We start from the raw sequence: 17,178 nt of genomic DNA on the forward strand, positions 1-17,178 counted from the left end.
CATTCAGCTCTTATCACTGATCCTCCTCTGTAGGTTGTGTAGTCCAACTGTCTTTTTTTTTAAATATCAGTGAATTAGAGTCAGGGAAACAAAAACATCTGCTCTCTGGAATCACAGGGTTTTGATCTGGCACTACTGCAACTTACTCAAAGTCTCACAATTGATAAGTGGCACAGCCAATATTCAAGATCTTAGAGTAATCTCTGTGACAAAAAAGTGCTATTTTTCTAGCAGTAGGGATAGACATCCCTGCTTTATTCCCATCTCTGCTCCTGCTTTCAAGGAGTGAATGCTTGGAGTCAGTCGTGCTATGAGCAGTGGTGGTGGTTTAGTCACTAAGTCATGTCCGACTCTGCGAACCCATGGACTGTAGCCTGACAGGCTCCTCTGTCCATGGCATTCTCCAGGCAAGAATACTGGAGCGGGTTGCCATTTCCTTCTCCAGGGGATCTTCCCAACCCAGGGACCGAACATTGCATTGCAGGCAGATTCCTTAACCTACTGAGTCACCAGGGAAGCCTACCATCAAGATGGAGTCTGCCCCCGAAAGGCTAGAGGACGTTCTAACTGAAGGTTCATTAAAACAGAAATTTTAGGCCAAATATTAAGGCAGTGCTGCGATAACCCAGGTCAGATTCCTCTTCCCAGAGACTCCTTCCTCTGAGTCTGTGCAGCATTTTCCCTCCAGCTCTTACAGCCTTCCTGCCTGCTAGCTTGTGTTAGAGCTGCTTACGCACATGCCTAATCCCTGAGTGTGGTTATGATTTACTGAGCAATACTCTGAACCAGACATGCAGCTAGATGATTTACCTGCATTATCTCATTTAATCCCCATTAACATCTATGTGATGTGTACTATAATTATTGACAATTTTGTATACAAAGAGTCTGAAGTCAAACAGATCTTGCAACGTACTCAAGGCCTCACAATTAATAAGTGGCACAGCCAATATTCAGGACCTGCTGTTTGTCTCCCAAGCCTGTACTCTTAACTTACAACAAAGCTTTTCAAGGATGAAAAAAAAAAAAAAAAAGTTTATTCACTGGCATATTCACTGAATCCCTGGGGCACAGAAAAGAATAAATATTTGAAGAGTGGAAGAAAAGGGGCCATGAGTGGGAAAATATCAGAAAGAAAATTCTGACTAATGAAGGACACCATCTCCTTAAAATATAGCTCACCATCTCTCCCAAATACTAAATAGGAATAATTAGAGGGAAATGTTCCTATATTTACCTCCTATTTATGGGAACTACCTAGTATATATTTATATTAAATGGAAAAAAAAATAATACATTCTAATTTTCATTTTTTATTACCAATGTACCAATCCGAAAAGCAAAAATAGAATATGATACTAAAATGGCTAGGAGAAAGTGCACAGCCTAAAGCGCCTGCTGGCCAGTGTCCTCTTGTAACTCCACAGCTGTAGATGTGAAGCCCCGTAAACCGCTGCAGTCTGATCACAAGGGGACCAGGTTGCCATGGCCTGCAGATGCGACTAAGCATACACACATCCTGCAAAGGTAGATGCTGATGCTTCAGGTAAAGGCATCACTGAATCCACAAGACATTTTGTTCTAACTACACATGTTCAGCATCTCTACCCTCTGCTCGATTACAAATTCCACGACAGTAGAAACAATATTGATTTGGTTCGTGGCTTCATTCCCAGCGCTTGGCCCAGGGCAAAGGCTCAATAACCGTTTATGGAATGAATCCATAAATGAGGGAATATCTCTAGACTGGCATCTAGTGGATTAATTAGCAAAACAAGAGAGCAGTGATTACATATATTAGTTTCTGAGTGGATTCTAATAATGGAACATATAATTTACCTACAATGATACTGTACCAGTTTTGACTAAAAGGTAAAGAAAATCCAAGTAAAAGTCAGGAAATTTTTTATCTGATGTCACAATAGGCTGGGAGGTTACAGAAGTTAAGGAGCTGGTTATTTGGCTCTTCAGCAACATCTTCAGGTGTTGGCTTCTTTCTGTTTGTGTCCTCTGCCGTCTCCAACATGCTGCCTGGTCCTCTGGCTACCTCCTCTCGTAATGACAGGACATTCAGAAGATTCAGCATCACCTCCTTACCCAGCTTCAACCAGAGACAATAAGTAACTGAAATTTCTTTTGTATTTATTCTAAGGATAAAAAAAAAAAAAAATCCTTCAAGTCCTGCCAACTGAAGTACACTCACAGGTCGAAATTACATTGCACATCTCATTCCGAAGCTTATCACCAAGAAGGTGGCTGGACTTGACAGAATCAGACTTACCAAGATTTACTCCCTGAGGACTGGAAAGGGCTGACTCTCCTACTGGTCATGGCCATCTGGCTACTAAACCAAACACATTTACTGTAGCAAGGAAGCAGTAAAGGAAATGGCGATTGAATACATTGCGACAAGAGTTCCAGCTTTGGACAATAAAAAGTCTAGATGGCCCTCTTTGGGCAGACCTCTAATTGCCAAGTCGATTCTCCAAACCTTCCTTTGCTGTTCTAAAGGTCAGCAGCCATGTTTCTGGCCAATAGCCTCTTTTCTCTGGCATAAATTTTGTCCTCAACAGAATTAGGAAACTGATTTTCGCTACTCTCAGGTCCTTCCCTTTTTAAAAAATCTAATTCCAATCTTCCTGGGGGGCTCCATATTCCTGACTGTTTAAGATCCGGTCCTGAATTCTGACTAATCATATATTTTGATGGGTAAAATTACCAAAACAAATCTGGATGATCCAAGAAACCTGTTGCAATGGACTGAATGTTTATGTCACCCCAAAATTCATATGTTGAAATCCTAACCCACAAAGCGATGGTATAAGGTACAAGACAGAGCCCTCATGAAAGAAAAAAGTGTCCTTATAAAAGAAACCCCAGAGAGATCCTTCTCCCTCTCCCACGTGATGTTACATTAAAAAGACAACCATCTAAATTAGAAGCAGGCCTTGGCCAGACACCAAATCTGCCAGAGTCTTGATCTTGGACTTCCCAATGCCAGGAATGTGAGAAATAAATTTCTGTTGTTTATAAGTTACCCACTCTGTGGTTTTTGTTATAGTGATAAGAATGGACTAATACATCATTCTAGAAATGTACTGAATCCTAAACTACCTCAACAGAGCAGGGTTTGGAGGGAGTATTAGGAGAATCAATCTTGTGTGACATGCCCCCTGCAACTGGTACAAACAGCACTGTTCTTTACCCAGACTATGCCCTCTAAAAGATCATTCTTACCCTTTATTTTTGAGATCTGGTATCTTCACCTTTGAGTAGATTATATGTCAAATATAGATTATATGTAAAACTATGCTAGTAAAGTAATACTCAAAATTCTCCAAGCCAGGCTTCAACAATACATAAACCGTGAATTTCCAGATGTTCAAGCTGGTTTTAGAAAAGGCAGAGGAACCAGGGATCAAATTGCCAACATCTGCTGGATCATCAAAAAAGCAAGAAAGTTCCAGAAAAACATCTATTTCTGCTTTATTGACTATATCAAAGCCTTTGACTGTGTGGATCACAACAAACTGTGGAAAATTCTGAAAGAGATGGAAATACCAGACTACCTGACCTGCCTCTTGAGAAACCTGTATGCAGGTCAGGAAGCAACAGTTAGAACTGGACATGGAACAACAGACTGGTTCCAAATAAGAAAAGGAGTATGTCAAGGCTGTACATTGTCACCCTGCTTATTTAACTTATATGCAGAGTACATCATGAGAAACACTGGGCTGGAAGAAGCACAAGCTGGAATCAAGATTGCCAGGAGAAATATCAATAACCTCAGATGCATTGCAGATGACACCACCCTTGTGGCAGAAAGTGAAGAGGAACTAAAAAGCCTCTTGATGAAAGTGAAATAGGAGAGTGAAAAAGTTGGCTTAAAGTTCAACATTCAGAAAACTAAGATCATGGCATCTGGTCCCATCACTTAATAGCAAATAGATGGGGAAACAATGGAAGCAATGAGAAACTTTATTTTGGGGTCTCCAAAATCACTGCAGATGGTGACTGCAGCCATGAAATTAAAAGACGCTTGCTCCTTGGAAGAAAAGCTATGACCAACCTAGACAGCATATTAAAAAGCAGAGACATTATTTTACCAACAGCAGTCTGTCTAGTCAAGGTTATGGTTTTTCCAGTGGTCATGTATGGATGTGAGAGTTAGACCATAAAGAAAGCTGAGCACCAAAGAACCGATGCTTTTGAACTGTGGTGTTGGAGAGGACTCTTGAGAGTCCCTTGGACTGCAAGGATATCCAACCAGTCCATCCTAAAGGAAATCAGTCCTGAATATTCATTGAAAGGACTGATGTTGAAGATGAAACTCCAATATTTTGGCCACCTGATGTGAAGAACTGACATTTGAAAAGACCCTGAGGCTGGGAAAGATTGAGGGTGGGAGGAGAAGGGGACGACAGGGATGAGATGGTTGGATGGCATCACCGACCCGATGGACATGAGTTTGAGTAAACTCCAGGAGTTGGTGATGGACAGGGAGGCCTGGCGTGCTGCAGTCCACGGGGTCACAGCAACCAAACTGACTAACTGACCCTTTATTTTTGAGATCTGGTATCTTCACTTTTGAGTAGCTTATATGTCCCCAGAGTTTGAGAACCTGAACCAAATTATGAAGTCTGCGCTTCTCATTTAGCAGCAGGAACAGCAGTGGTAAACAACCTGCCCGCCAATGCAGTAGATGCTAGAGATGCAAGTTTGATCCCTGGATTAGGAAGATCCCGTAGAGGAGGGCATGGCAACCCACTCCAGTATTCTTGCCTGGAGAATTCCATGGACAGAGGAGCCTAGTGGGCTACAGTCCATAGGATCTCAAAGAGTCACACATGACTGAAGAGACTGAGCACAACAACACACCAATAACAGCAGCTGAACACGTGAACTGTGAAAGATCCCTCAAAGATACCAAGTAAGACTTTCACTTCAGGCCTAATTGAATTCGGATTTCTAGGTATGTTTCCTGCCACAAGACAGGGAAAAAATGATTTCCATGCCACTCTTCAAATTATACACCAAGAGGAAGAGTAGACTAAGAAATTTATGCCCAAAATACAAAGTAAGAATAATAAAAGTAGCAGAGAGAGAGAGCAAAATGTGTGTGTGTGCTCAGACTCTCACGGGCTGAATTAAATGTGGCTGTGGGTTGCGGAGACGCCTTTGGACAGGCAAACAGGCTGTCAGTCCCGATTACCTCGCTGGGCCTCATTCTGTTACTTCAGGCCCTCTGCTGTCTGGCTCTGGAGCCCTGCATCAGCCAAGATCCTAGCCAGCTGAAGAAGATTGAGAGGCAGGCCTCGCACTTGAGCCTGGGAACTGTCACTCTGTTTCTCTTTAGACTTGTGACAGGATACGCCTTTCCAACGGGCTGTCAGTTTGATTCCTGACTTGCCAAAGCAGCTGTGTGCACAGAGGTCTTTAAAAAATCATAGATAAGCACCTGATCTAGTCCAACCACTGATGACAAAAAACTGCCATTGCTTTAGGGAAAAAAGAGAGAGAAGCATAAAAACAATTAACTGGCAAAATTTACTTACTTTGTGCAAAAAAGAAAAAAAAAGCAGTTGCTGTGGAAACTCACACATTAATACTATAAATAATCCATGCAGAAATGAATTTGAAATTAATTCTACTGGCTAAGTTAATGTGTTGAAAAAGCACACTGAGTTGGTAGGTTCCTTAGGCTTCCATTAGATTAAACAATATTGAAAGAAAAAAAAAAAGCTCTAACTGGTACCAACTCATCCTGTGAGCTGCAAAGCCAAGAATGTTTCGTTGCCCATGATATTTTCCCCAGGGTTAATATCCTTCTTACTTCAACTAGAGAGACATTTAAAAGATCAACTCGTGGATTAGCACCTGAACATATTATTTTTTACTGTTTTAATGTCAGGGACAGGGATGAAAGAATTTACTTCACTACGACTATAAAGATTTTTTAAACTCTGAAAGGAAAGAGAAAAATTCCCCACAGGGGCGTGATGAATGTATGGCTACAAATTCAACATCCTTTGATATCACCATTGCCTTGTTCTGCTGACCCACACACCAAAGGAGTTTGTTTTTCCAGTTTCCTCTCCCAAAATGGACATCAGGACTCCTACTTCTCAGCACTAATTCCCCATCCTTCAAAACAGAGCAGTCTGAAAATGCAGAGAGAGGCACATGTCCTTCCATAAGAAATGAACAGAAGTCTATGACATATGGGGATACCCAGCTGGCACTAGCAGTAAAAAATACCCACGTGACAACACAGGAGACATAAGAGACCCGGGTTCGATCCCTGGGTCTGGAAGATTCCCTGGAGGAGGGCATGGCAATCCTCTCCAGTACTCTTGCCTGAAGAATCCCATGCACAGAGGAGTCTGGCAGGCTACAGTTCGTGGGGTAACAAAGAGCTCGACGTGACTGGAGGAACTTAGCATGCAAGCACACACGATGCAGTATGTCTAGCTTCAAGTGATCAGGGAAGGAAGAGTGAGACTGGAAACCAGGCAGCCTCAGGAGTCTCCAGATGAAGTTGTCTGGATTGCCAGCACCACGGCACCCAGAAACCAACAACCTGATTTGACAGCTGTAGTCTGCTTTGGCTTCTTGTAATGGCTACCATTACAACTATCTGTATCCTTTCTGTGTGACTTTGAGCTCATTATAATTAGCCTCTCTCTGACTCAGTTTCTTCATCTGTAAAATAGGACAAGTAATAATACCTACATCAAAGGACTGCTGTAAAGATTAAATGAGCTAATTTTTACAAAGCATGTATAACAGAGCAAGGGAAGCACTATGTGAATACTAGCCTCTATTTTCATCCAGTAACATATAACTAGCTTAATCTTCTCTTTCTTTAATATTATTTACTTCCTACTGCAAATGATGAAGAAATTCCTATCATTCTATTTCCTTGCAACTGCCCTATTTTCCCTTTGATCTTAGTTATTACTTTCTTTACACCTTCAAATAAGACATTTTTATAGTACTGTGAATATATTCACATCTATTAGTTGATTTATCAGTTTTAAATAATACACATTGACTTCTGATACAAAAGAAACTCAGAAAACGTGTATGTGATAATTTCAGACTCACTGGGCCCACTCACAGTGAGGTGGACTTGAGTCAACACTCCCTTCGTCAGCTAATGTCCATATGGTCCCGCTTTGAGAGAGGTTCCATAGTGGCATTCTGGGTCCTCTAGAGACTAGCATTACCTCAGAGCTGATATTCAATAATCTCAACAATTTGTGTGTCTCTGTTTATCATATGTTTATTTATCCTGTTAAAGATGGGAGTTTTCTTTGGAGAAAGAACAAATAGCAATTGTGAGAACTTTATCTAGGTATCTATGACTGTATAATAAACAATCCATAAATTAAGAAGCTTAAAAAAACACATTATTATCACTCACATTTCTATAACGGAATGGGCTGCAGTGGATAGTTCTTTCTTAGAGTCTCCCACGCTTTATAGTCAGATAGAATTAGGGCTGGAGATATCTAAAAGTTTGACTGGGCTGAACATCCATGATGGCTTTTTTTTTTTTTTTTGACAGCTTTAATTTTTTAGCACTTTATTTTTTTTTTTATTTGATAAATTTAACGCCTTTTATTGCCATACCTCATTTTACTGTGCTTTGCTTTAGTGAGCTTTATAGATACATGGTTTTTTTTTTTTTTCCTTGTTAATTTTCTGTTTAGTTGATCTATCCATAAGTGCGAGTGGGGTATTAAAGTCTCCCACTATTATTGTGTTATTGTTAATTTCTCCTTTCATACTTGTTAGGATTTGTCTTACATACTGCGGTGCTCCCATGTTGGGTGGATATATATTTATAATTGTTATATCTTCTTCTTGGATTGATCCTTTGATCATTATGTAGTGACCTTCTTTGTCTCTTTTCACAGCCTTTGTTTTAAAGTCTAATTTATCTGATACGAGTATTGTGACTCCTGCTTTCTTTTGGTCCCAATTTGCATGGAAAATCTTTTTCCAGCCCTTCACTTTCAGTCTGTATGTGTCCCCTGTTTTGAGGTGGGTCTCTTGTAGACAACATATGTAGGGGTCTTGTTTTTGTATCCGTTCAGCCAGTCTTTGTCTTTTGGTTGGGGCATTCAACCCATTTACGTTTAAGGTAATTACTAATAAGTATGATCCCGTTGCCATTTACTTTATTGTTTTGGGTTCGAGTTTATACACCATTTTTGTGTTTCCTGTCTAGAGAATATCCTTTAGTATTTGTTGGAGAGCTGGTTTGGTGGTGCAGAATTCTCTCAGCTTTTGCTTGTCTGAAAAGCTTTTGATTTCTGCTTCATACTTGAATGAGATCCTTGCTGGGTACAATAATCTGGGCTGTAGGTTATTTTCTTTCATCATTTTAAGTATGTCTTGCCATTCCCTCCTGGCTTGAAGAGTTTCTATTGAAAGATCAGCTGTTATCCTTATGGGAATTCCCTTGTGTGTTATTTGTTGTTTTTCCCTTGCTGCTTTTAATATTTGTTCTTTGTGTTTGATCTTTGTTAATTTGATTAATATGTGTCTTGGGGTGTTTCTCCTTGGGTTTATCCTGTTTGGGACTCTCTGGGTTTCTTGGACTTAAGACTTAAGACTATACTTTCAGGGATCATTTCTATAGTTCGTTACTAGAGAAGTTTCTCTGATCGTGTAGAGCACCAGAAACCACGAGGCAGAGATGCAGCGTTTTCTCCTGAGCGTGAAGTTGGCGTTTGGTGCTGCTTGATACAGCTGCCATCGGCCGTTGATGATCGTTCTTCTCTCCCGTCTGGGAGAGTTAGAGGGAGAAAACGCCAGAAGAAAAAATCGAATCATAGGGGTTCCAGAAGAAGAAGACAAAAAGAAAGACCATGAGAAAATACTTAAGGAGATAATAGTTGAAAACTTCCCTAAAATGGGGAAGGAAATAATCACCCAAGTCCAAGAAACCCAGAGAGTCCCAAACAGGATAAACCCATGATGGCTTTTCATTCAACAGGCCTGTTTTTTAGTTTTCATAGCAAGGTGGCTTCACATTTCTTACCCCTTCACTAGCTTCCAAGAAGCCAGAAAGAAACTGCTAGGACACTTAAAAGGTACACCTGGAACTAAACGCAAGGGTACTTCTACCATATCCTATAGGTTAAAGCATTCACAGAACTCATCCAGGTTCAAGGAGCCAAGAAATGAGCTCTACTTCTTGATGGGGGAATATCCCCTCTCTGGGGGAGGTCATACTGCAGAGGGCATGTGGATTGGGAGATCTGCCACCCTGAAATGTGTGCAGTATCAAGACTCTCCTTCCCTCCAAGGGCTCAGGGTTTCTGAACTAACTTCCTCAGGAATATGAATGGACAGAGGCTATGACTCTTTTGGAGGCTAAAGTCAACCCTCTGCTCACCATATCTAAAGAGATTTTTTTAATCCTACAAAGAGGTTCTTAGAGGATTGCTGTATCTAATAATAATAAAACAGACAATCCTTTGGCAAAATTAATTAAGAATGAAGAAAAAAGACATACCAATGTTAGGAGTAAAAAGAGAGGAAAATGACAGCAAAGCTTTCTCAAATCAAAAAGGAGGTACTATGAAAAATGTCCTGCCAATAAAATGGAAAACACGGACAAAATAGAAAATTATTAGAAAACTATATAACTTACTATAGAAAACTCAATAATAGAAAAGCTTAATAATTTTATAACCATATAACAAATAGAACTAATAATTTAAAATCTCCATTATTATCTCCTCCAAAACCTTACTATAGTAGTTTTATAGGCAAGTTTTACCACAACTTCAAGGAACATATAATTCTAATATTATGCAAACTGTTCCAAAGAAATAGAAAAAAATAAGCAAAGTTCCCAACTCAATACTATAAAGCTAGAAACCTTGATATCAACAATGTATAAGATAATTCATAATAGGAAAATCATATACAAATCTCATTTGTAATACAGATGTAAAAATCCTAAATGGAATGTTAGAAAACAGTGTCAACAATACCATAAAAGTAATATATCATGACTAAACATTGTTCCAGGAATACACAGATTATTAAAATTTAGAACTGTACTAATATCATTTTCACATTAACAGATAAAAAGAGAAAAGCCATATAATCCTCTCAAAAGGTACAGAGAAGCATTCAGTAAAATCTAAACAACCTCTTAGCAAACTAAATATAGAGGAAGCTTCCTCAGTCTAAGGGGTACTTACTGCAAATCAGCAACACACACACTTAATAAAGCATTCTCCTTACAATTAGGAAACAGATAAGCATTATCTCTGTCACCACCCTTTCTCCACATCTCTAGGTCCCTTGGCCTATTAAGAGAAAAAGGAAAGGAATAAAGCGAAAGAAGGAAGTAATAAAGGAAGGGAAGAAGGACAAACGGGAGGAAGGGGGTGGGGGGGGGGAGGGGGGGAGGAAGGAAGGAAGAAATGTATTAAATTGCAACAGAAGAAAAAACTGTCACTACTCACAGAAAATATAACTGTCAGCATAGAAAAAATACAGTTAACTAGAATAACAAAATTTAGCAAAACAAAGAGATGGCTATAAGATCAACATAAAAAAATTTCTATAATCATGTAGAACCTAAAATGTGTATAACTTCTATGTAACTCCCCTAAAGAAACTCTCACAGATATGCAGACGGGACACCTATAAAGGGTATTCACAGTTCTGTCTATCAGTAGAAGAATAAACTATGACAGTCATATAATCAAATACTATACAGCAATTAAAATGAATGAACTAGGGCCATACGTATCAACACGGGTCAATCTAAAAACAGTGTGGCATGAAAAAGCAAGTTAGAAAAGAGTAGAGGTATGAACTTTAGTAAGTTAATTAGTCTGTCTGTAACTCAGCTTCCTTGCTTATAAAATGCCGACAACAGCACCCACATTCTAAGGTTAGTGTGTATAATATGCTCTAGGACAGTGCCTGAAAGACAGCAATCACTCAATAAGTGTTCACCATGATGATCATGATCATGATCATGATAATGCACATAGCTTTTAAACATGAAAACTATTTTATATATTGTTTATGGTTAAGTGCTAACTGAAGTCTCTCAGTCATGCCCGACTCTTTGCGACCCCATGGACTGTAGCCCACCAGGCTCCTCCGTCCATGGAATTCTCCAGGCAAGAGTACCGGAGTGGGGTACCATTGCCTTCTCCAGGAGATCTTCCTGACCCAGGGATTGAACCTGGGTCTCCCGCATTGTAGGCAGATGCTTTACTGTCTGAGTCACCAGGGAAGTCTGTTTATGGTTGATACATAGTAAAATTATAAAATAGAAATATCACAATAATAAATTAATGTTGGAAAAAGGAGAGAAGAAAAAGAAGTGGAATACATATATCTATAGCTGTATGTATTTGTCAACAAGACAGATCTGAAGTAAATATAGCAAAAAGGTAGTACTCTTGCCTGGAAAATCCCATGGATGGAGGAGTCTTGTAGGCTGCAGTCCATGGGGTCGCTAAGAGTCGGACATGACTGAAGCGACTAAGCAGCAGCAGCAACATATTTAAATCTAGGTGGTAGAGGTATCTGTAGCTTTGTTATCATTTTCTTTATTTCTGATATATTTGAAATATTTTATTAAAAATTCTAAGAAGAGAACTGAAACAAGGTATCTTAAGATGTGAACAGAAACACACTGCAGTTATGGGATAGTGAACGTTCTTTGTTTCTTAAATAGAGATTTCTATATTTTCCAAATTTTCTACAGTAAGAATATATTTCTTTTATAATTAGACAAAAAATAATTTAAAGCAAAAATAAAATCCTTTTACTATTGAAATCAAGGTCTGCTTCACCTAAATTACTCTTCATTTAGATGTCCTCTATTCAAAACCAAATCTCTATATGTTAAAAACTACATAACTTTAATAAGTAGAGCATTTTATTTGATTTATTGCATCAAAATTTATATCTACAAAATAAGCAACCTTTCCTAATTCACAAATAATTTATGGATCTTTTTCACCATCTTTATTGTTGTAAAATGTCATTCTCTATAAATTTCACATTGCTGATACTATGGGGAAAAGGTACTAAGGATCTCTGGATATATTCCTTAGAAAATCCACATAATGACACCATCAGAGATCTTCCCTAACCTCTTCTATTTGATGTTTCAAATATAAAAGTGCATCTAATTCTGAAAACAGAACTGATCTTCAGAGACCTTGTAATTTATCTTTTACCATGATTACAATTTCTAATCTAACCAGCAGCAGTTCAAATTGAACTCTGATCCAAATGATCAATAGCCGTGCGCAACCCATTAGATGTGCGAATATTAAATCGTCTTTGGATAAGGGTTGTCCAAATGAAAAGCATATAATTATCATCTATTAACATATATTGAAGCAAATAACACAAAAAATGCAAAATATGTCATACAACCTTTCAGAAGTCCAGTGACTATGATGCTAAGGTTAGATCTTTTATTTTACATACAGATTTCTACCAAATTATGATTTACACCTTTAAGTGTTTGTTATTAAAAAGGCCAGGCTTAAGACACAAAATGGATAATTTGTGAATAAAGAACATTTAATTTCTGATTCCATCCTTCTTCCTGTGTCTGTGCTTTCTTAACACAGAAGTTTTCCTACCAACTTGTAAGAAGTAGCCATGGTCAGTGAGTAAAAGGATAATTAAATGGGTTTGATAAAAAATAATTCCAAATATCTAGCTTACCTTTCATATTTTCCTTTGCATATAAAAAACCTATATAGTTACAGAAGCATAAAATTATACAAAGAACAGAACTTAAAGAAAAATGAGTCATATCTCCTATCTTGAGTATCAGAGAGAATGGCAATAAAATTTTCTAAACATCCCATGGTAGCTTCTTCCAATATTTAACAATGCAGATGTTGGAAACTTTTCTTTATGAAAACCTAAATCCCTAGTGTTTAAAGGTAAACCTAGAAAAGTAACCTTTTTATGGCATATTTCCCAGTCTCCTGTGCAGTTAGCTGAAGGTTCTGTGACTGTATAAGGATATAAGAAAGATGATATAAACTCCCTCCAGACCTGTCCTTCCGAACATCTCATGTGTGAGAATGGATGTCAGCTGAAACTACTGTGGTCATCATTTCACAATATATGTAAATCAAACCATCATGCTGTTTGCCTTCAACATATAGTGATGTATGTCGATTATTTTTTCAATAAAACTGGAAAAAAAACCTCTCAGGCATCTCTCCATTGCTGTGGTAATGTTCCAAATGCTGAAGCTGTGAGAAGCGGAAGCATCAGCCAGGGCCAAATCTAAACTTATAGTAAGCCTCTGAGGTTTCCGGGTATAGCCTGAAACTACATCATAGGCTAGCCTATTCAGGTTCAGACACTTACTGACCATCATTCTGGTTTGATCATGATGAGAAAAAACTTCCAGCATTCATTCCCATTTCCATTCTCTCCCACTAACAACCCCTGGCCCTTCTTTTCACTAATTCAGCATCCACATCCTATTCTCGTGGTCCCTAGATTTTTTCTCTCCCTCCATACTTACACAGGTTTAGCCATGGTCCTTCCTTCATTTGTCTCTGTTTTCCCTGAACCCTAACCTTTAGCTCTGAAACCTCATTCTTGCTTTTGGTTCAGAAGTGAGGTTGGGTGAGCTGTGCTTAGTTGTCTGTGTATCTCCAGGTGAGGAGGGAATAATTCCCTTTTCCTCATCCTCTTCCCATCATGCCATGGGATACGGAAGCCTTCTTGTGAGACACATTATGCAAGTTTTTAACCTGGGCAGGACCTGAAGGTCAGACAAGTTAGGTCTTTTGCTTCAACAGATTTCAGCCATGCTGGAGAGAGGAGCATGAAGCTCTCTTTTCTGGTCTTCTTGGGGGCAGGAGTAAGGCTGCCATCTAACACCACTGCCTTTACTTCTCTTATAATTGCTTACTTGGTGAAAGTATTTCCAAGAAAGCCTATTCAAAATACACAGAAATTGAAATAACATCCCCCTTCCAGTCCCTGTTTTACTCCTTTTACCTTTCTGAGTGATTGCTTGATGGGATTTCTTCCATTGTCTTTGCATTAGGGCTCCATTTTTTTTTTTTTTTTAATCTCTTTACACAGGAACCATTTCAACAGACCTGCCATGTAGAACTAGAGTCTTTCAAGCAAGATAAAGATTAACCTGACCTTTCTTACATCAATTAATCAATATTGTTACACCACAGATTTACCTTTTAACCTTGCTGTTTCCACAGTGCAATATCAAAGCATGATTTGTGAGCTTGCTCCACTTTATATATGGTTAAGAACAACCCTCTGTCTGTGTGCTTTGATAAAGTGTCAGAGCATAACGCAACACAAGAGGCTTTTATTGTCTTCATCAAGAATGGCTTTGTAAATCTAAAATGGGAGCAGCAATACCAGCAAAGCTGGTTGATTGAAATTAACTACTGGCCTCTGTTCACAGATTCATGATGCTGGAAAGACCATTGTCGGGGAATGCTCTCAAGGGTGGAATCATTTGATCTGAATTTCAGATAAGAATATGTGTCTGTTGCCAGTATCAATACCCTCCCCCTATCACTGAAGCTTATCCCCAAGAAAAACAAGAAGGGCTTGCTCCACTCTGTTCTGACCTAAAATTGCCACTTTCCTCTCTAGTTTAGCCTGTTTCATAGGTGAAGAATTTAGAGAAGGCAAGGATGCTGATGTATCTCAGAATCAAGACCTTTCATTGAATCCACTTCATGGCAAAGAACACTACCGCTGCTATGTCCTCTGTGAGATTCTGTAGACACAAAGACTTCCCACCAGACCATAACAATGTGTTTAAGTGCCTGTCTCATAAAAGAATTGTAGAATCTCTTTTTGCATATCATCCATCCCTTTGTTTTACACATATGAAACTGAGTCCCAGAAAATGACACATTTTAACCCAGGTTTCACAGGTATTTACCAGTAGACTCAGACCTTACAAACCAACAGAATTTCTCCCCTAAATGTCAAGCTGTCACATTAGTTCTTAAGAAAGCATTCAAATGTAGGATGATGTCTGCACACTTACCACTTCCTCCCAAGCCAATAATAAAACATCCTGTGGAGGTTGCACATTTCCTTGGGGCTTGCTTGTCAGTGCTCCATTTTTACCTGGCCATCTAGGCGTACCACCTTAAATCAGAAGAAAATCCATATTATAGTTCTGCCATTTACTAGCTCTATGACCTATGTTAAGATATTTAACCTGTATCTTACCGATCTCTTGGGTAAAATAAAATACCTCACGGGGCTGTCTGGAGGGTTGAAAGAATTAATACCTATAAAGCACTAAAAACAGTATCTGGCACATAATAAGCACCATATAAGCATGAATGTATTGGTCGCTTTAGTCATGTCCAACTCTTTGTGACCCAATGGACTGTAGCCCACCAGACTCCTCTGTCCACAGGGTTATCCCAGCAAGAATACTGGATCGGGTTGTCATTTCCTTCTCCAGAGGATCTTCCCGACCCAGGGACTGAACCCGAGTCTCCTGTGGCTCAAGTAAATATAGGCTTATATTATTCCTTCCATTCCTTTCTCAGATTATCTGGGGCATGACTCCACAGTTTTGTGATACTTTGTTCCTTCACAAATTCTATGTGTTTTATAATTCTTGACTCCATCATAGTGAACATACTGTAGAGCTCTTTCAGTTCATTTTGAACACAAATAAGGGGCACTGGAAAGAAGTGCCTTTATATATATATATATGGAAAAAACCCACTAACATCTATCACTGTACTCACATTCTGATTCTTTTTGGGTAATTCATAGACTTTAGCTACCTCATTTCCAGAACATGGTACCAAAGATCGTTGACTGAATTTCACTGTGCTTTCAACCCTTAAAGTTTGAGAACCACTGTGGAATGTCAATATCCAGTACCCTGTGAGCAGTGCACAAAGTACACTTCATTATGGCTTCTATGATGTGTCCAATAGAGAAGCAGTCAAGTTTTCTTTTAATAACAGAGAAGTACCTTTCTCTTGAACCTGGGTCTGACCAATCATTAAAATGTATCTGGTATAGTCAAGGAATGACCTTAGATCATGTGAGATTCCCAGCTATAACCACAGATTTGAGATGACTATCCTTGCTTCCTCACATTTAGCTAAATGAAAGTTCCTATTCCAAGGAAGTCTCTTAAACAATGTGTCTCTTAATAAATAAAGTGTCGATGATTCAAGTAGAAATTAATTTTTGGTACGAAATTTGAAATTATATGATATTTTAAATGATATGGAGGAAGGGTAAAATTAAGTGGAAATACCGTGTTTAAGCAAAAACAAGCTTAAACTTGCTCAGTTTACAAATTAAGGGTAATTGTTTAAGAATCCTAAAGACGTTACCCTCTTAGTGGTACCTGTCCATTATTTTTTTTGGCACCTAGTGAGGTGTGTGTGTGTAAATGGTATAATCCAATTGCACATCATAATTATTCGCCAAACTGAACTACAGTATATGAAAAGACAATACTACTCCCGTGCTTTTATTCACATGGGGAAATATAAGAATTTTGTTCAAAACAAAGCAGTAGCTCTGTTTTGTTTAGCAATTTATTTTTCTTTTTTATTGAATGGAGACACACATCATGAAAAGCCAGACTATCAATTCTGTTTAATATTTCCCCAAAACAAACCTATCAAGCATATTTTGCATGCCTGTATGCATGCTCAATCATGTTCAACTCTGTAAACCCATGACCGTAGCCTGCCAGGCTCCTCTGTCCATGGAATTTCCCAGGCAAAAATACTGGAGCGGGTTGCCCATTTCCACTCCAGGGGATCTTCCCAACCCAGGGATCAAACCCACATCTCCTTAATTGGCAGGTGAATGTTTTACCACTGAGCTACCTGGGAAGCCATATTCACAGCTTAACCTCCTTTACCACTGAAGCTTAAGGAGATATCCAGTATTGTACCCCTGGCCACTTTGGCATTGACCACAGCGGGACAAAGACTGAAGGAGACTGAAGTCCCAGCTGGACACAAAAGTCAGGTGATGCTAAGGTTTAGCTTCCATAACCTTCTTTCCTCTCTTTTGAGATTCTGCCTAGGGGAGGGTTTGTCATTCTAAGGACAGGGTTACCTTAGCAAATGAGCTCTGAGAACAATGAGCTTGAGGTTTAAAATAAAATTC

General features: G+C 38.9%; 1 long non-coding RNA gene and 1 other non-coding gene across 2 annotated transcripts in view; one reads left to right on the forward strand and one right to left on the reverse strand.

Annotated features, from left to right (window-relative positions):
* The window catches only part of LOC139176366 (uncharacterized), a 156,265-nt gene that overhangs the window by 110,369 nt on the left and 28,718 nt on the right, over positions 1–17,178 (reverse strand). The window contains exon 2 of the long non-coding RNA XR_011560781.1: positions 15,065–15,168. This is a non-coding gene — a long non-coding RNA (uncharacterized lncRNA). The remainder of the gene's footprint in view (positions 1–15,064; positions 15,169–17,178) is intronic.
* On the forward strand, positions 8,620–8,830 carry LOC139179295 (small nucleolar RNA U3). Its single transcript, XR_011563659.1, has one exon. It is a non-coding gene; the product is annotated as a small nucleolar RNA U3 (small nucleolar RNA).

The sequence above is a fragment of the Bos indicus genome, chromosome 2, assembly GCF_029378745.1.
Source record: "Bos indicus isolate NIAB-ARS_2022 breed Sahiwal x Tharparkar chromosome 2, NIAB-ARS_B.indTharparkar_mat_pri_1.0, whole genome shotgun sequence".
Lineage (NCBI taxonomy): Eukaryota > Metazoa > Chordata > Mammalia > Artiodactyla > Bovidae > Bos > Bos indicus.